The 20,960-nt window shown below is 36.8% G+C and overlaps 1 pseudogene; it reads left to right on the forward strand.

The window, feature by feature from the left end:
• The first annotated feature begins 840 nt into the window (after positions 1-840).
• Positions 841-1,691, forward strand: LOC122743046 (annotated as a pseudogene).
• Positions 1,692-20,960: the final 19,269 nt, after the last annotated feature.

A 20,960-nucleotide genomic window follows, 5' to 3' on the forward strand; every position in this document is an offset into this window, starting at 1 on the left:
CGAAATAAAATGAGCTTATTTGAGGGAGATATTATGAGCAAAGATATGGAGGTGAGAATTGTATGATATGGGACAGAAAGTAGACTAGATACAGTAGAGTGGAAGGTGGATATTAGTGAGTTGTAAGCAGTAAGTCTGGAAAGCTAGATTAGGGCCAGATTGTAAGTGGTTTTTATTACCACACTACAGAGTAAATTAATATGAACTTCTGATTTTTTTAAAGATGGCTAGTAACATTAAAGTAGTGTTTCGGGAAGATTAATCTGATAGGTGTAGAGAAGAGGAAGAAAGGGTCCAAGGTATGGAATGCAGTAGTAGTTAGGTATTCAAGGCAAGAAGCCATTGCATTTATGTATGAGGTTTTGAGAGACTGATCTAGGGTGCTGGCTGTGGGAATGGAAAGAGATAATATTTAAAAGTCATTTTGGAGGAAGAACTGGCAAAACTAAATATAGATATGGGTGGTGGAGAAAAGGTGGGAGTCAAAGTTGAATCCAAAGGTTCCACCATGAATAAAAATGGCATGGAGCTCAGGAAAGCCATTAGGACATATGATTCAGATTTGTAAATCACCAATATGTGAGATATATTTCACATCTTAATTGAAAAAGGTATCTTTGAAGAAGCAATTATAAAGAAAGAACCGCTTTTCTTCCGGGGGCGAGAGTTGGTGGGTCTTTTCCAGCAGCCGTGGCAGGGCAGTGAACGGAGCCACATCCGCGGGCCTTGGAATGCTCCCGACCGTGCGGTGTCACGATGTGGCAGGGCCTGGATGTGTGAAGCTGCCCCCCGAGTGTCGAATTTTTAAAGAAGACTTTATTTCTTCATATGGCATAGACGATGAGCTCTGCCACCATGAACGAGGAGCCTGATGCACTATCGGTGGTCAACCAGCTTCGGGATCTTGCGTCAGACCCGCTAAATAGACGAGCCATTGTCCAGGATCAAGGATGTCTGCCAGGCCTTATTTTGTTTATGGACCATCCCAATCCTCCAGTTGTCCACTCAGCTTTACTAGCTTTACTAGCTCTACGCTACTTGGCAGAATGCCGGGCTAACAGAGAAAAGATGAAAGGTGAACTGGGTATGATGTTAAGCTTGCAAAATGTAATACAAAAGTTTACTACTCCAGGAGAGACTAAACTTCTGGCTTCTGAAATCTATGACATCCTTCAGTCATCCAATATGGCAGATACCAGCAGTGTCAATGAAATGAACTCACCTCGAAAGAAAGCTCAGTTTTTTCGTGGAACTACAAACAAGGTGCCAAAACAGTGGTTCTGCATATAGATGGCCTTGATGATTCTTCTCGGAGAAATCTTTGTGAAGAGGCCTTGTTGAAAATTAAAGGAGTTATTGGTTTTACATTTCAGATGGCTGTTCAGAGATGTGTCGTATGAATCCTTTCAGATTTGAAAACAGAGGCTTTGGCAACAGCAATAGCATCAACCAAAGTTATGAAAGCACAGCAAGTTGTGAAAAATGAAACAGGAAAAGAAATGCTGGTCCCATTCCAAGACACTCCTGTAGAAGTAGAACAGAATACAGATCTACCTGACTATCTGCCTGAGGATGAGAGTCCTATAAAGGAACAAGATAAAGCAGTGTCTCAAGTTGGGTCACACCCAGAAGGTGGAGCCAGCTGGTTGAGCACTGCTGCAAACTTTTTATCCGGTTCCTTTTACTGGTGACTTAAATTTGAGGCTCAAGGACTGGGTGAACCAACAAAGGGGCCAGTTTTCCATTGGTGTTGTGAACTGTCAAGTGCAATTTGCAATAAGTTATCATGAAAAGTTTTTAGATTACACAATTACGTATGCTGCATTTTACATTTCATTGGACGTTTAACCTGTCAGATAGTTAAAGGCACAGAGGCCGCAGATGGTATTGCTTTGTTTGTGGAGGGTATTTCTTAGTTTTGTTTTCCTGTGTTTTATTGCCTCACTTAAAAATATACATATATGGGTCCACTATTAAAACCAAACATTTATGCATATGCAGCTTTAAATTTTGCTTCACATGAAACATGTGATTAGACAAATTTTCAACTCAAGTCTCAGGACTTTGTTTGCAGGGTAATTCTTTTTATCCCAAGTTGTCCCTGCATCATTAAATCTTTTTTTTGGGGGGGGGGAGCTAGATGGTGCAGTGGTTAAAGCACCGGCCCTGGATTCAGGAGTACCTGAATTCAAATCCGGCCTCAGACACTTGACACTTACTAGCTGTGTGACCCTGGGCAAGTCACTTAACCCCTATTGCCTAAAAAAAAAAAAATCTTTTTTTTTTGGGGGGGGGTGAAATGAAGGTTCCATGTTTCTAATGAAGGATTTTTTTTTTGGTATTCTTTACCAGGAAGCCAGAGGAAAATGGACTCGTTTATTCTTTTACCTTTTTACACCCCTTTTGTTTTTGCGACCATCTTTGCAGAAGCATAATTTTCTGTAGCATTTTCTGTATTAGAAATTATCTGTTTGAACACAGTAATCCCCAGAATACAACTTAAATTATTTTGTTACCTGAAAACATTGGTGTTTTGTCAAAGAATTGATTGACAAAGAATTAACTGAGGAGAAGAAACTGTGATTGTGTTGTTGGTTATACTGTTTTCAAAGAATATTTAACTGTGTGCTATGGCAAATAGTTGACAGTGACTGCTATTTAGACAAGCTCAAATCAGATTTGGAAAGTTATAATTTCCACAAGTAATGGCCACTATAGTCTTACCTTGAGCAGGAAATAGCTTATAGGCCTTAGTTTGTAATTGTACATTATCTCCTGCTAGCAGAAATAACAATAGTTAAAGCTGATATGAACTTGAAAAACAACACAATGGAATGAATGCCTATTATGCCCCAGTGCCCTTGCAGTAGATTTTGAACTTAAGCATCAACTGCTTGGCAGGTGTCCATTCAGCAAATGTTTCCTTATATCTCCTCTCTTGAATTTCTCATGCACATGCAGCAGTGGGTATTATACAAGGTAGGGTTGAGGGAGGGAATGGAGGGAGGGAAGAATCTAAACAGTTACCATTTATAGACAAAAGTAGCTTTTGTTGAAGAAGGTCTTGGCCCTTTAACCTTGTCTCATTATATCCAGTCAGTTTTAAAAACAATTTTGGCGAAGGTAAGATTAGTTTTGTTTTGTTTTGTTTTTTGTAAATATGATGTAAGACATGTACACAATGCTTAATTAAGCTTCTGAACTATTTGGAAACTAAGAACAACACTCTCTGGAAATATGACTGACAAACTTCAATGCTGTTGTGATTAAAAACCAACACGACGTGGTTAAAGATGCTCTCTTTCTGGCAACATTTGTATCTCTTATTACTTGGAACTACAGTGAAAATTTAGCCTGGAAGGCTTCCTCCTACTCAACCTCTAACAATTAAAAACATTCAGCATTATGAGAAGAAAATTATTGTGAAATTGATAACACTAATGAAAGTCTTGAATTCATTTGAATTGTGGCTTTCTGGAGGAATGTGGGACATATTTGCAGACTAGTTGTTTGTGGGGTGTTTTTTTTTAAGTGTATCTAGTCTTTGATTCAGGTGACACACACAGGCTGAAAATACAAGCTTTGAGGAGCATGTATTGCTTTAAATTTGTTATACAACTTGCTGCCTAGAATGTTACAATACCAGATGTGTGTATTTTTTTAAATCATCCTTCTGTAGCCATGAATGCAAAGTTTACTTTTTCTATATTAACAACTGTTTGCATTTTATTTTGCATTACATCTACTAGTTAAATAATGACATCCCTTTGATAGTAATGGTTCAGTACAAGTAGGTATTACAGTCTTGATGTTTGTGTGTTTAAATTCAAAGTATGCTTCTTTTGCCAGTGTTGCAGATCTTGTAGAACAGTTAAGGTATCTGTAAGGCATTTTTTCTCCTTTTTTCCGTTTTTTTTTTTTTTTTTTTTTTTTGTGAGGCAATTGGGGTTAAGTGACTTGCCCAGGGTCACACAGCTAGTTAAGTATCAAGTGTCTGAGGCCGGATTTGAACTCAGGTACTCCTGACTCCAGGGCCGGTGCTCCATCCACTGCACCATCTAGCTGCCCCCTTTTTTCCCTTTTTTTAAAAAAAATATATTGTAAAATAATAAAAAGTAACATAACTAAAAGTAAAATTAAAAAAAAGGACGAACCACGTCAGACTTCAGGTTGAATCTTTAAGCATTTTTTTTTTAGTTTCAAGGATTATCTGTAGAAAGAGAAAAGAGAAAGTCATGAAAAGGAAAGGGAGAGCACCAATTCAAAGGACATGATTGCATTCATCCAGGTAATTCGTAGTTACACATAGAAACAAAGTAGTTGTAGTGTGATTAGGAAAAAGAAGACAATAAAAAATTCTGAGGAGAAAAAATTCACAAGATTTGGTAAATGATATGAAGGGGGCTGTGTGAATGATTCCCAGATCATGAACTTGCATGGCTAGAAAAAATATGGTTTTCCTAGCAAAAATGGAAAAATTAGGAGGAAGGTTGGGTTTAGGAGGAACACAAATTTTCTTTTGGATATGTTGACTTTAAGATGCCTATGGGACATCCAAGGAAATATGTTCAGCAGGCAATTGGGGATGAGTATCTAGAAGAGACATAAAGGTTATGTATTTAAATTTGAGGGTCATATTCATAAATGTGAAAGCTGAATCCATTGAAACTGATGATATTGGGTGGAAGAAAGGCTGTGACTCCCCCAAGCTCCTGAAAAACCCATCCACTCACTCCAAAATAATGCCACAAGACAACTCCTGGAGTAGCCTAACTCACATAAGAACAGAGTGAGATTATTTTTCCAGCCAAAGACAGCAACTGGGATTACCTGCTGTGCAAGCTGAGATGAGAGCTCAGTGCAAGGTGCATACCCAACCAGGAAAAGACAGCACCTCCAGGGTCTCAGAGTCATTGGCACCAGTCACTTCTTCTGAGGTTCGGCTTGTGGACCATTGATGGGGTTTGATGGTTGGCTGGAGTGAAGTGGCTGTGGCCTCTGCTGGAGTTGGGACAAAGCTCCCTGGTTCTGAACTAGTAGGCTGACTTAAGTGGTGCTGGCCCAGTGGCGGAGAGGCACAGGAACACCAAGCTTCTGACTATAGAGAATCAGATTTCAATCAGACATCTGCTTCCAGCTTGAGGTGAGTAGGCAAAGAAAATGGTGGACGATGGTGGAGCCTCTTTGGGGGAAAGATAGACCAGAATACACCCTCAGAAGAAGATAATAACAAAATCAGAGCTCCAACATCCAAAGTTTCCAAGAAAAATATTAATTGGTTTCAGGCCATGGAAGCACTCAAAAGGGACTTTGAAGAAAACATAGGAAAGATAAAAGGAAGATTTAGAGAGGTGGAGGAAAGAATGGAAAGAGAAATGGGAGCAATGCAGGAGAGTCATGAGAAAAAAGTCAACAGCTTGAAAAGCCAAATGGGAAAGGAGATACAAAAGCTCTCTGAAGAAAATTATTGCCTAAGAATTAGGATTGAACAAATGGAAGCTAGTGACTTTATGAGAAACCAAGACACAGTAAAGCAAATCCAAATTAAAAAAGAATAGAGGGCAATATGAAATATCTTAGCTGTTTAGCTGACCTGGAAAACAGATCCAGGAGAGATAATTTGAAAATCATTGGACTACCTGAAAACCATGACCAAAATAAGAGTTTAGATAGCATCTTCCAAGAATTTGTCGGGGGAAAATGCCCTGATAATCTAGAAGCAGAAGGTAAAATAGAAATTTAAAGAATCCACCAATCACCTCCTGAAAGAGATCCCAAAAGGGAAACTTCCAGGAATATTATAGCCAAATTCCAGAGATCTGAGATCAAGAAGAAAATATTGCAAGCAGCTAGAAAAAAATAATTCAAATACTGTAGAACTACAGTCAGGATAACACAAGATCTATCAGCATCTACATTAAAGGACTGGAGGGAATGGAATATGATATTCCAGAGGGCAAAGGAACCAGGTCTACAGCCAAAAATCACCTACCCAGCAAAACTGAGTATAACCTTTCAGCGGGGAAATGGAACTTCAGTGAAAAAGAGGACTTTCAGGCATTCATAATGAAAAGACCTAAACTGAATAGAAAATTTGACTTTCAAATAAAAGACCCTAGATAAGCATAGAAAGGTAAACAGGAAAAATAAATCATGAGGGACATTAAAAGATTAAACTATTTACATTCCTACATGGGAAGATAATACTTCTCACTTATAAGATTTTTTTTCAGCATTAGAGAAGCAGAAATGAATATACTTAGGGGGCACAAGTATAAATTGAATACGAAGGGATGGTATCTTTAAAGCATCCATTTTTTTGTTTATCCTTGTTTTTTTGTGGAGAAGGCAAGGTCGGATGGTTTATATCTGGGGCCACATATGGGCTTGGGGTCTCCTAGGTCCAGGGCTGGTGCTTTGTCCACTGTGTCACCTAGCTGACCCATAATGACATCTTTAAAATATAGTTGAGGGGTAAGAGGAATGCACTGGAAGAAAGGGAAAGGGAGAGGTGGACTGGGGAAAAATAGCTCACATAAAAGAAACAAGAAAAAGCTTATGGAGTGGAGGGGAAGATGGGGAAGGATGATACTTGCATCAGAATTAGCTCAAAGAGGGAATAACACACTCAAGTTGGAAAATGGGAGAGGAAGGAGATGGGGGAGTCAAAGGAAGGAAGGACAGATTGGGGGAGGGGGCAGTAAAAAGCAAAATACTTTCAAGGAGGGATAGGGTGAAAGAAGATAGAAAATAGAGTGAATATCAAGGGGAGGAAATAAGATGGAGGGTAATACAGTTAGCAATAGTAACTGTGAAAGAAATGATGAGCAGGATGATATCAGAAGGACATATGAAAAATGCAAACCATCAACAGAGGAGGAACTGATGGTATCTGAATACAGATTGAAGTATAATTTTATTTGTTATCTCCTCTTTCTAAAGTTATTTTGTCTATTTTCTTTCACAACCTGACTAATGAGAAGATGTTTTGCATAATTGCACATATATGACTTATTTTGAATTGCTTGATTTCATAGGGACAGTTGAGGAGGGAGGAAGGAAGAAAATTTAGAACATAAAGTTTTAAAAAATCAATGTGAAAAGTAATGATGAGCAGGAAGAATGCAGGGAAACCTGGAAGGACTTACATGAACTGATACTGAGAGGAGCAGAACCAGGAGAACATTATACACTGTAACAGCAACATTGTATGATGAACAATGGTGATAGACTTGTCTCTCTTTAGCAATGCAATGATCCAAAACAATTTCAAAGAACTTGATGATAGAAAATGTTCTCAACATCCAGAAAAAAGAACTGTGGTTTATGAATGCAGATTGAACCATACTGTTACTACTTTTAGGCTGTTTTTTCTTCCTTATTTTCTGAGGTTTTTCCCTTGTGTTCTGATTCTTCTTTCACAATATGACTAATGAAGAAATAAGTTTAATGTTTTTACACATATATAACCTCTATCAGATTGCTTTCTGTCTTGGAGAGGAAGGAGGGAAGGGAGAGTAGGAGAAAAATTTGGAACTAAACATCCCATGAAAACAAATGTTGAAAACTATTCTTATATGTAACTGGAAAATAATAAAATACTTTTATTAAGAAACTGATGACATCATCAAGATGTCAAATATGGAAAGAAGAGCCTTGATGTATACCTGATCCAAAAGGTGTGGGGCATGGATAACAATCCTTCAAAGAAGCCTGAGAAGTCATTAGATAGGTAGGGAAAGAATTATTATACAATAGCATTAATGAAATGCTAGAATAGAAAGAGGATCCCCAAATTAGAGGGTGGTCAACAGTATGAAATATTACAGAGAGTTCAAGAAGGATAAGGAATGAAATAAAGACAATTCAATTAGGAATAATGATATTACTAGTGTTTTTGGATAGAGCAGGTTCAGTCAAGAGGGATGGACTGAAGCCACACTGTAAGAGGTTGAGAGGTGAATAAGATAGGAGAAAGTAGAGGTAATAAGTGTAAGTAACTCTTTCCAGGTACCTGGTTATTGAAAGGTAGGATAGCTTGAAGCAATAAATAGCAGAGTTAAAAGGTCTTTTTAAGGATGGGTAATATCTAGCCATATTTGAAATTATCAGAGAAGGAGCCAATAGATAAGAAGAATCTGAAAATTAAGGATAGAGTGAGATGATTAAAGAGGCAAGTAGCAAGAGGGAATAGAAAACTGAATGAGTGACTGAAGTGCACTCATTTGCATTGACAATGGCAGGAGAAAAGAGAAGATGACACATAATATATAATTGATTTTTATTGTGAAATTATAAAGGATAGAGACCTCAATGGACAGCTTTAGGTTTTTTTTTTTTTCAGTTAAGTATGAGGTATGACTCTCTGCTGACAGAAAGAGATGAAGGAGTGATATAAGTGACTTGAGAAAAAAGAGGTTTCACACAGCTGCTGTGGGGAGAGTAATAGTTCATCAGGGGAGAATAAGAGGATTGGCATGCAGTAGTATTAGAAGTAGTAGTAATGAGAGTGGTAGTGGAAGGAAGAGGAGAATACAGTGATGACATTGGATAACAAATTTGGAATGGATCGATTTGACAGACTTGTGTGACTCCCTCAAAAAACCATGAGGTGCATGAGAGCAGAAGAGAAAGCAAATGATGGGAGTAATCCAAGGTTAGTGCTAGGAAAGGGATGTGTGGTTATAGGAAAAAGGAGTGAGGGGAATCAATAATAGAAGGCAGGGCAAAGGTAAACTGGCTAACCAAAGGGTACAGATTTCAAAAGAAAATTAGGCCACAGTAAGTGTGATAGCTTGAGAAAATAGGAAGGGGAGGAATGATTGTAAACTACGGTAAGGATGAAAAATTTGGGGAGACATGGCACAAGGGACAATGAAAGGATAATAAGTTATGGTCAGAAGAGCTTCAGCGTTTCCAAAAAGGTCTGGGTTGTTAAAAACTTTAAAAAATACCTTTTAATGAGATGCTGATACACACTCTATTATTCTAGAATGAGCTATTAGGAAGACACACATATGACTGTCTTCTGGAGCTCTTTGAATAAATGTCTGAAAAATTGTCTCTTTATTTTCCCCAATGAAAAAATCAAGTCTACTCAATCTCCTGCACTTTATTAAATCCCACAAGAAAGAAAAATGCCTTGTGACAAATGATTGATTAGCACCTCCTATGACAAATGTTGAAGCAGGAGGATCCCCTCAAACCAACCTTCTAAAGGTGAATTGGAGAACAGTTACATTATTTTCCCTGCTATGTGAAGACTAACTGGGTTGGGCAATAAAAGACATAACATTCAATTGACCTTTTGCTTATCTATAAATGCAGAATGAGCTATATGTAGCCCCAATTCAGCAAGGGGCTGTTTCAGGAAAATTTATTTCTTTTTACTAGTCATAAAAATAAATTGCTCTGTACAAAGGAGACACAAAAAATACCCTCCTCTTCTAATATGATTATTATGAATGAGATGTTTTCTCTGGGCAATCATAGGCAGAGAATATGTTATCAAAATTTTATCCCATTGTGTCGCCACACAAGATTAGTGCTCTAGGGAGACTTTACACTTTATGCTGGTGCTCTGTGATTTGGATTTGGAGATGATGGGGAACTGGAAAATAAAGATACTTCCTCTGCGTCTTCTCCCACCCCTTGCACTTTAATGTAGAGTAACTTTGCTTTTAGTTAGCCTTATCCCCCCAACACACACATAAATATTACGTGAAGAAGGATATATAGTATAAGTGTGTGATGTGCATAAGCATCCCATCAGATGAGGCACACTATTTTATTTTCTCACATAAATATGTTGTTTCATGGTGACAGTATGCTAAACATATTGCTGGCTCGTGATACTTTGAAGTAGGAAGTTATTCCAAGGTAAAGAACAATGAAACAAATAGGATTAGAGATGAACTGCTGTATACACTAGTTGCCATATTCCTGGGTGTCTGCTGAAGAGAAAATATAAACTTCAATACATGTAGTGAAAAGGCAGGATGCAGTGTATGACCTTTCATCTGCCTATCCAAGTTAGACATAAGGAAGCAAGGCTACAACATCCTCATAAAAGAATACTATTCAAAGGATAAAGTGAGTAGAGGAACACGGAACATCATGATCTAATATTAGGAAACAATTTAGAAGAATGTAATTTGAGGTACTTTTAAAATTTTGAAACTTTGTGTCCAGCTAAGTGCAAGATATGTTTTCTCCAATCTTACTGTTGCTCTTGACCAGTCTTATGAAAAATGTTAGGAGGAGGATGCTTTTAAATTTGCCAATGTCCTTTCTTTACATAGATAAATGAATAATTCCCCAGTGGAAAATACATAGCAGGTAGGACATATCTTTCCTATTATAAGCAGTTAGTTTTGTCCTAAAACTTATTTGAAATACATTATATCATCTGTATTTCCTTTCCAGAAAAAAATGTGTTGAATTGAATTTCCTCATACTTGGATCAAATTATATGTTTTTATATTTTAATATGCATATTTACTCTTTTCCAAGGAAATTGGGAAAGAATGATTAGGGTTGGGGCATGGAGGAAGTCTACCCTTTCCATGATTTTTCAGGCAAGGAAAAAAGTGGCCTGGATTCAATCCATTTTAAGGTATGCACCATGAAGGAATTTCTGGAGAAAAATGAAGAAACTTCAATCCCTTTGTATTTAATAGGATCCTCTTTACATGGTTTTGGGTTAGCTAACATCTCATTAAATTGAGGATATGTTATCCTGTATATCTAATTGAGACATAATATTTTCAAGGTAAAGATACGTAGTTGATTCCTGGGTCCTTTTAGGAGACTTGACCTTGTACCAAGACATACTAATTTTGATGTTAAGAAAATTACATTTTTAGAAATGTTTCATCTTGGTAATTACTCCTAATCTTGATTAAAATCCGTACAGGATTTTTAAAGAGGCTATTATAGGCTTAATGAGTTTACATATGAGTAAATGACAGTTCAGCAAGATTAAACAATTTGTTCGTGTTATCTCCTGGATTTTTCTGGAACTAGTCCCAAGTAAGATTCATTTGAAACTTTAAAGTACATTAGATATGCCTAATGATCCTGAAGCACCACCTCCAATATACAGTCAAAATACACATTTGCACATACATTCACAGTACTTGCAGGCTTTACAAAAAGGTGGGAAGCAAGAACACATTTTCTTTTCAAAATTTTGTTCTTTCTCTGTCTGATAGAAGGAGAGAGAGATTCACTTCCTCATTGTAGTGGTTACTGTCCTTGAGCCTCATCTCATGGTCTCCAAAAAATAGCTTCTAAGATTCTCTTTCTGCCCTCTCCTACCCATCCCAATTAGGGACAGGGAATAAATTCTTTGGGAAATAGAACTTCCCCTCTCACAGCATGATCAGGTGGTTCTCCTCTCTAGCTGAATTTGTTCTCTTTATGACTCTTCAAACAAAAACCCTAGAAACTTAACAAAGGATTAAAGTTGTCTCCATCCCTCTACTGGTCACTACCTTTTGGGCCATACCACCCCTCACCCCATTTAGATGTCACTAACCTTGTTCTATTTCTTTGCTTTTTATTAAGGAATGTCATATTCCCTTTTTAGATATGACTATGTATTTATATTTTATACCTATTTTTGCCTTTCAGTGTAGTGTCTAAAATGTAGTAGTCTTTCAATACAGTGGTTGTTTTTTTTTAAAAGTATACTTAATAAGGGGCAGCTAGGTGGCGCAGTGGATAGAGCACCGGCCCTGGATTCAGGAGGACCTGAGTTCAAATCCGGCCTCAGACACTTAACACTTACTAGCTGTGTGACCTTAGGCAAGTCACTTAACCCCAATTGCCTCACTAAAAAAAAAAAAAAAGTATACTAAATAAGTTGAGAACTATCTTTACATGTAATGGAAAAAATAAAATACCTCATACATTTTTTAAAAAGTATACTAAATAAAGGATTCAAAATGTGATTATTTTTCATTTGAAAATCCTATTGTTTTAAAATAACCCTTAACCATTTTTACAACCATCTTCCAATTCTTGTCATGATATAAGCCATATACATACATATATGTTTATATCTTTTGTAAAGTAATTTTATGTGAAGAATATAATTTGAGGTACTTTTAAAATTTTGAAACTTTGAGTTAAACATTTGATTTTTTTATTATGGAATAAACATGTGTTCCTATAGCTCAGTTATCAAATTGGATGAAATGAACTGAGTTGAATGAGAGAACACATTAAGAGAAGATAGAAAAAAAAGAGAAAGTTCTAGGGTGTGACTTAAGACAGAATGAACTTTCTTATCCATATTTTTGTGGCTCCTAGTACCTTCAGTAACTATCAGCATTCTTCAAATATGGATCAAATTAATTCTTGAAGTGGGATCAGAATGAATTGTGCACCATGTGCATGACCTGGATGAACTTTCCTGTCATGCTGCCATGTTTTTTATTAAAGTTGTATTTCATCATGAAAGTGTGAAAGTTGTATTATGAAAGAAAAAAAAAAGAAATCCCCCCAAACTACCCATTCACCCATTATGGAATTTTGCATAGAAATGTGAGGAAATTGATTGGCCTCTTCTAATATTTTAGAACAAACCATGAAATAGACCATTACCTTGATCCCCCCCCCATCCCAACAAAATAGCCTCACTGAATACATCTGGTTTGTTTTAAGAGTGTGTGTGTGTGTGTGTGTGTGTGTGTGTGTGTGTGTGTATTTGAGTGAACTAGGATCCTGCCTCATTGAAAGACTGTTGAACCATAAGGTTCCTAGCTTGACTAGTTATCAATTAGTTTTGAACAGAAGTGAAGTAATCAGGAAATTAAACTACTATTGATCATTTGGTGCCTCAAACTTGAGAAAACAGTACTACTCTGGGCTAAAACTTCAAAACTGGCCTCTTAAATAATGCACATTTAGAGTTAAAATGATTCTCCCATGGCTATAATTCATTTGTCTACACATGGGTAAAAATAATATGTGTTTATGTGTATATCATGACCATCAGGCCAAGTGTCAATTAATGTGCACAGTAGGAAAGAATAACTAGCAGGTTCATCCATGTGTTTCTGGTTAAAACTTGTATTTCCCAAGCTAATTGTTGCTATGAATTATTGTTCCTGACTGGATTTTATGATTACTACCCACAAATATTGGAAAAGGATCCAATTTTTACACATTTGAATTGCTGAAATATTTCATTTTGTACCAAAGGCCTAAAACTGGGAAAGATTTTAATAGATTGGTTTTTTAATAACGTCATAACATTTTACTTAAAAGTAAAAATGTTTGACATCAGATATGTAAATCCATAAATTTCCCCATTGTTTTCTATTGATGTGACTAATAATTGGTGTTTGAAAAACCATGATATTTTAGGAACAGGTTCTAGACCTATGATTTTGTTGATAAAACTGTCAAATTAGGAAACTTCCTTTACCAATGCATTTCAGCACCATCTCTATAACTTCTCATTTTAGAAAGTTGTCTAGAGCAAAGGTGTCAAACTCACCCAAATCAGATTAAAATGCAATTGGGAAATATTTTTATAGATATAAAACATAATACAATGTAGATAATGTTAATTTGTGGCTATTGAAGTCAATGTGCAGCTGCATATTATTTCTATTTGAGTTTGACACCACTAGTTTATAGCAATGATAGGTTAAGTGACTTGATCATGGCCCTCCAGGCAGGAAGTATTAGAGATCGGACTTATACCCAGGTCTTCTAAATTCTGAAGCCAACTCTTTTATATTTTATGCCAAATTGCCCTTCATACCAACATGTATGTGCTATATAAATAGAAAATCATCCATAAAATCCATGATAATAGGGTTTCAAAAATTTAAAACTTTCTTAAAATATTTTTTGAGATTTTTTTGGAAAGGAGAATTTCCTTTAGAATTTGATTCAACCTTGAAAGAAGAGGTTTTCTAAGCATGGTTACAATTGGTAGCCTGTGTTCTGAGGACAAGTTTTGCATATGTTCTCCAACCTCATTATTGTGGATATTACCTTCAGTAGTATAAATCACAACCCATTCATTGTTTATCATGCTGTGTGACTCTTGACCATTTCTTTCCCCAAATCCTTCACAGGTAGATCCAATCAACTTGTTTTTTGTTTTGTTTGTGTTTGTGTTGTTTTTTTTTTCCTTTTGGTGAGGAAGTTGGGGTTAAGTGACTTGCCCAGGGTCACACAGCTAGTAAGTGTTAAGTGTCTGAGGCCAGATTTGAACTCAGGTCCTCTTGACTCCAGGGCCGGTGCTCTATCCACTGCGCCACCTAGCTGCCCCCTCCAATCAACTTAGTCTACCTTCTTTTCTGTACATATTATATATTGTACATATTAGTTGTTTCCACAGATATTGGTAATAAGTAATTAACAAGCATTTATTATATTCTTACAACATGCCAGGCTTTTGTGCTGTTATATATTGGGATACAACAAATAAAACAATGTCTACCATTAATGAACTTCTTGAGAGGGGAGAATGTAATAGGAGAGATAACATGTACACATAGAGTATATAATAACATTATCTTTATTATAACATAACATAACAATATGATATAATATATTATAATATAAAACATAATTTATATTATAATATTAAGAATAGAATATATAAAACATTATGTTCTCTTTAATAAATATAAAGAGAATAATTACTAGGTATTTAAGGAAGGGGAAGGAAACTGGTAGTTGGGAATATCAGGAAAAGCTTCATGTAGAAGGTCATGCTTGAGATATGTTTTGAAAGAAGAGGGTCATTCTTTGAGGGATTGTATTCTAATAATCCAATTTGATTTTTGTTCCTTCGTCCATTTTGCCCATAGTATCAGATATTCATATTTTCTTTAGAAGATTGTGGCTCTCTGTTGCACAGTATCTTTTTATTCTTGTTGTTTTGCATGTTTTGTTTGCCTATTTTAGAGGCAATCAGGATTAAATGACTTGCCCAGGGTCACATAACTACTTAAGTGTTTGGAGTCATATTTGAACTCAGGTCCTCCTCACTCTAGGGCCAGTGCTCTATCAATTGTACCACCAACTACTACCATCTTTTCATTCTTATAACTCTAATTTGGCATTGACTTTGATTTTTGTTCTACCCACTTGATGGTCTGACTATCACTGATGGTAGCTCATTTGAGTGTGATCCTAACATAAGTATATAATCATTCCTTATCTTTTGAAATATTGACAGTTTCTTTTTTGATGATACTTTTTGATGTTTGTGATATCCAGCTTCTCCCACATTTCTTTGTCAACGAACTATTCATGATATATAGGTATGCCTCTTTTTTCCTCTTTGATCTTGAATGATATTGTTCAAAATATATTTGCCATTCTTTCCAAAACTTATTTTTATATTAGTATCACTAATAGTCCAGTGCTCCAATTTCTGAGCTTACTGGATACAATCTTGGGGGCCTCTGAAAATCATATTTCTTTGGCTTTTCCCCTACTCAGAGTTATCATTGAAAAATTTCAGAATATCGCCTCCACTACACATAAAATACCCATATAACACACAGTAGACCTTTCATGATCATTTTTTTTTCTTTCCAGTGAATCCCATTTTATGTGTAGGGGTGCTGCTCTATCCGGCTTCCTAGATTCAAGGTACCACCTTATAGACTCCCCTCCAAAAAGAAATGAATATAGATTTGTTGCAAAATGAAGTCTCTTGATATTCCACTTTCATCTCTAGGATCTACATAGACCTCCAGCCTTATGATGTAACCATGTAGGTTTGTACCCTACTCAGAAAGAAAATTAATTTTGGGACTCATTAGAGAAGCAAGTTCTTTCTTATCAGGCTGTACCAATGACTCATGATAGTAAGGGAAGAAAACTTTCAAGTATTTTTGTTTCTCTGTTTTGGCTCAGTTCATTGTTCCTTCTCTAATGTTGAGTGCTATAAATATGACCCTCTTCCTAAAAGACTTCTTGATCTCATAATTTTTAGAGAGGCAAACCTAAGCTCTCCAGGGACTAACTTTCCCAAGAAGGGTGGGGTTGAGGAACTCCTAAGAATAGATACAACAATATCAAAAACAGCAAAAACAACAATTATATTTATATAATGTTTACTATGTGTTAGACACTGTTTTAAACACTTTACAATCATTATCTCACTTGATCCTCATAACCATCCTGGAAGGTTCAGTGCTGTTATCATTCACATTTTACAGATGAGAAAACTGAGGCAAACAAAATTAAATGACTTGCCCAGAGTTACACAGCTATTAAGCATCCAAGGCAGGATTTGAAGTCAGGTCTTCCTCATTCTAGGCCTAGCGCTCAATCCACTGCACCACCTTGTTGCCTTTTCTAATTGACCAAATAGTTTGACTCTTTTGGTGGCACATTGTAACTAAGGGTCACTTCCATGGCATGGTTCAATATATGCATATAATAAAAATTGAATTAAAATATGCCTTATTTCCATTCATGTGTTTTTGGATGCCTGCATCTTTAAGAATTGGCTGGTGGAGCAGCTAGGTGGCGCAGTGGATATAGCACTGACCCTGGAGTCAGGAATACCTGGGTTCAAATCTGGTCTGAGACACTTAACACTTACTGGCTGTGTGACCCTGGGCAAGTCACTTAACCCCAATTGCCTCACCAAAAAAAAAAAAAAAAAAAAGAATTGGCTGGTAAAACCCTAACTCAGCAGACATGATAAATGTTGTGAAACAAGTACTACTCAGATACTACTCAAAAAGGACACTCAGTTGCTATATCCTGACAATTTAGGCTCTTGGAATTCTTACATGAAACTGAAAAGTTAGCTTAGCTAGCACAAGACCTTGGGCAATAGGTCCTGTACCTTCATTTCATCAGTCAGGAAACTTGCCTAAATGGCAGTTCTTCTGTTTAATTTTAATTTCCTTAGATAGTTTTAAGCCAATGAATAAACAATATGCTAATGTGAAAGGAACTTTGGGGTCTTGGTGGGTGACTGCTTGTCCTCATTTGTGGAACGTCCTGAGTGCTGCTGTTTAGATGTCCTCATGAATATGTAGATTTTCATGCTCTGATTGGGTTATAGAAATGTTCTGCTTCAGCTACAAAAGAACTGAGGCATCCTTAATTTGCATACTAATGAATCTCCCCTGATGAGATTTGTCAGAGAAATAGAATGATTATAAGGAATGTCCTGCATTTCCAATTACAAGTATTTTATGGAATAATGGAATGTTACAGCCAGAGGAAACCTCAGCCATCATCTAATCAAACTTCCTCATTTTACCAATATGGGAACTGAGACTCACAGAGGTGAATTGACTTCTCCAATGTACTATATGGTAAAACAGATTCAAATCTGAGTCTTTTAATCCCAATATCAATTTAATCCCACTATTGCTTATTGAGCAATACCATGTTGCCTTTTAAGTTTTAGGGAAATGTATATTCATCCATTTCTATTTTAGTTATTACACGCAGCCTATAACTTTTTATAAAAGAGCATGTTCCTCTTGAGGAAAATTTCTGAGGTTTTTCTTCCCTTTCCTTTTTGTGTTCCATTTGGAAAACTCACAAAATGATCTCTGAATATTAGAGGAGTCTATCCAAAGAAAGACATTACAGTGAAATGTGGACCTTTTCTTCCCTACTATCCATTTTCATTGAGTTAACAAATAAAGAATATGGTTGATATAGAAGCCTTTGGGGGGGGCAGTCTCCTTCCTATGTCAGATAGGATTCCTCTGATACTTTTTTTCAAGATTACCTGTTAACATATAGTACAGTAGGCTAAGTCATGTATATGTATTTCCTCTATTCCAACCAGATCAATCTATTCACTCACACCCCATGATTTTTCTCATGTTGTTTTCCTCACTTGCTAGGGTCTCCCATGTCTTATCTATCTCAAATTTTACCTTCCACACAATATATTTTTCTTTCACACCAACAAGAATGCAAACTCTTCTACAATAACACATAAGGGACTTGAGGGCAGGTACCATTTTAGTTTTGACTTTCTGTCTCCACTTCCTAGCATAGAACTAAATCATTTTTGTTACAGCTGATTTCACTGAGACCTCTTCCTTTTTTTTTTTTCAGGGCAATGAGGATTAAGTGACTTGCCCAGGGTCACACAGCTAGTGTCAAGTGTGTGAGACCAGATTTGAACTCAGGTCCTCCTGAATCCAGGGCTGGTGCTTTATCCACAGTGCTACCTAGCTTCCCCATACTGAATTCTCTTCCTATTAAATAATAGCACTGTTTTTTTCATCTAGAAAATTGGAGTTTTAGACTAGATAAACATGAGGTTCTATTAAGGCTTTAGATTCTTTGATTCATTTTTTGTCGCTGATTTGTCAGGTAATCATATACTACCTTGTGATACATCACTCTTCTTGTCACACATTGTTGTCTTAGATTAGCTAAATCTATTTTGGTTTTTGCTATGCAAACACACATACACACACACACACACACACACACACATATACATTCTCCTCAGTTGGATTGAGAATTCTTCAGGGAATGTTTGTATATTTATATTTGCCAGTATTTAGTCCTGTGAATGTAAACTAGTTGAATGGGAAATATTAGTCAAAGTGAACTGCAGATTTTCTGCTTTGGAGATTTAATGAGATAAGAGAGTAACAAGTTTCTATCAAATCTGTTATGACTGTGAAGTCACCATTCTAAGGCTATTCATCAATTAAGTAATTTGAATGATCAGCCTTCCAATTTTATTATTTATACCAGTTTCTTGGAAAGAACTTGCATTCCTCTATTTAAGGAGACCAATTTCTATTTTTTTACATGTCAGGAAAATAAAATTGTATTTGTAAAGCTTTTGTGTGGAGAATTATTTAATTGTGTATGGTATGTGTTTTATAAGCTACAAACTTTCATCATTTACTGCAAAAGCAGTTTACCATAATCAGAGACAGAGGCACCTCAGAAGACATCCTGTCTAATTCATCCACACTTAAAAGGAATTCCTTCTACAGCACACCAAAGAAGTGGTCATCTGGTCTTTGTTTGACCATCTCTACCAAGGAGTAAGGGCAGGGGAACCTGCTATCTCCTGGGGGAGCCTGTTGAATTTTTGGATATCCCTAATTTTGTTGCATTTCTTTCCTAAATCAAACACAGATTTACTTCTTTTCCACTCCTACTTATTGTTCTGCCATTCGGCACCTAGTAGAACAAATATAATTCTATTTGAATATGGAAGACCGCCTCATATTTTAATATAGATTTATTAATCCTTCTAAGTCACTTCTATAGGTTAAACATCCTCCATTACTTTGATCAATTTCACATGGCATGAACTAGAGACCCTTTACTATCCTAACTGCCTTACTCTGGAAATGCTATAGCTTATCAATGCCCTTCATAAAATGTGACACCCAACACTGAACAAAAATTCCAGATGTGATCTGACCAGAGCAGAGTTCAGAGGTACTATTTCCTTTCTGGCCCTGGAAACGCATCTGTTATATTTTGATATTTCAAAGAGTAAATTAAATAATGGTCTCTTGACTTGGCTTTCTTGTGACCCTATTCTATTCCCTATTCAAGAAGGATAAGCACCTCTGGCGTGAGGGCTTGCTGAGCCCTTTTCAGGACTGCTCATCCACCTTTAATGTCTACCTGGTACTTAACTATGGCTCCAAAACGTACATCAAGACAACTGGAGATGGCCCCAGATGTTTGAGGCAATTGGGGTTAAGTCATACAGCTAGTAATTGTCTGAGGTAAGAATTAAAGTCAGTTCCGCGCAACTTCAGGGCCAGTGCTCTATCCATTGTGCCATTGGGAAGCTAGGTGGTGCAGTGGATAGAGCACTGACTCTGGAGTCAGGAGGATGTGAGTTCAAATGTGGCCTCAGACTTGACACAATAGTTGTGTGACTCTGGGTAAGTCACTTAACCCTGGTTGCCTCAAACCTCCACGGTCATCCCAGTCATCCTGATGTATAATCTTGCCACTCTACCCATATGACTCTAGGGGGAAGAATAAGGCTGGTGACTTTGAATAGCCCTTCCTCACTTAAAACCAATTTATTGCAAGTCATGACATCTATCACGGTCTTCTTCAAGAATGAAAAACAAACAACAGTGAAAACAACAGTGGCTCTAAGAAACTCCAGCATGAGCAGCAGCCACACTCCAGTAAACTGTCTCTACTGTTGAGTAAACTATCTCTACCAGGGTGAAGGTAAGCTAGAAGCCTCAAATCTGTTGGTGAATTAGTGGAGTGCCTACCTCAAGAGTATGAATACTTCCCTTGGCAGAATGGGCAAATGAGAACAGTTTGTTCCAATGGTCATGAAGACAGCTGAATCAAGCACTGTGGAGGGTTTAGAGCTTGGTTTAATGACACCAAAGATGCCAAAGTCATACACTTCATCTCAGGCCATCGCCAGTCATATTGACATTTGTCTTGCTGCTGGACTCCAGTGACTCTGGAAGTAAGAGTGAGGTTGATGAATTTGTGTAACTCCCACTTAAATCCAATTCATTCATATTATGATATAACCCTGTTATTTCATTGTTCCTCTTCAAAAACAAAGGATAAACAACAACAACCACTATCCCCAAGTGACTCAACCATGGTTACTAAATTATAAATGGATGATATTTTTAGTGTTCTTTTAAAAAGAAAAGGAGTTTAGTGTGTAGTTCCTCTGAATGATTCTTTCTAATACCATGTACTGGCTTTTAGCACTTGGTTAATGGTTCAGTTTTTTTTGTTTGTTTGTTTTTTAGTGAGGCAATTAGGGTTAAGTGACTTGCCCAGGGTCACACAGCTAGTAAGTGTTAAGTGACTGAGGCTGGATTTGAACTCAGGTACTCCTGACTCCAGGGCCGGTGCTCTATCTACTGTGCCACCTAGCTGCCCCAATGGTTCAGTTTTGATCAAAAAGAACCCAAAGATCTAATGTTAGATGAACTAGTTGCTTTAATTCACAGTTTAGTGGTCAGGCA

This window comes from Dromiciops gliroides, chromosome 2 (assembly GCF_019393635.1).
Source record: "Dromiciops gliroides isolate mDroGli1 chromosome 2, mDroGli1.pri, whole genome shotgun sequence".
In the NCBI taxonomy this organism is placed as follows: Eukaryota; Metazoa; Chordata; class Mammalia; order Microbiotheria; family Microbiotheriidae; genus Dromiciops; species Dromiciops gliroides.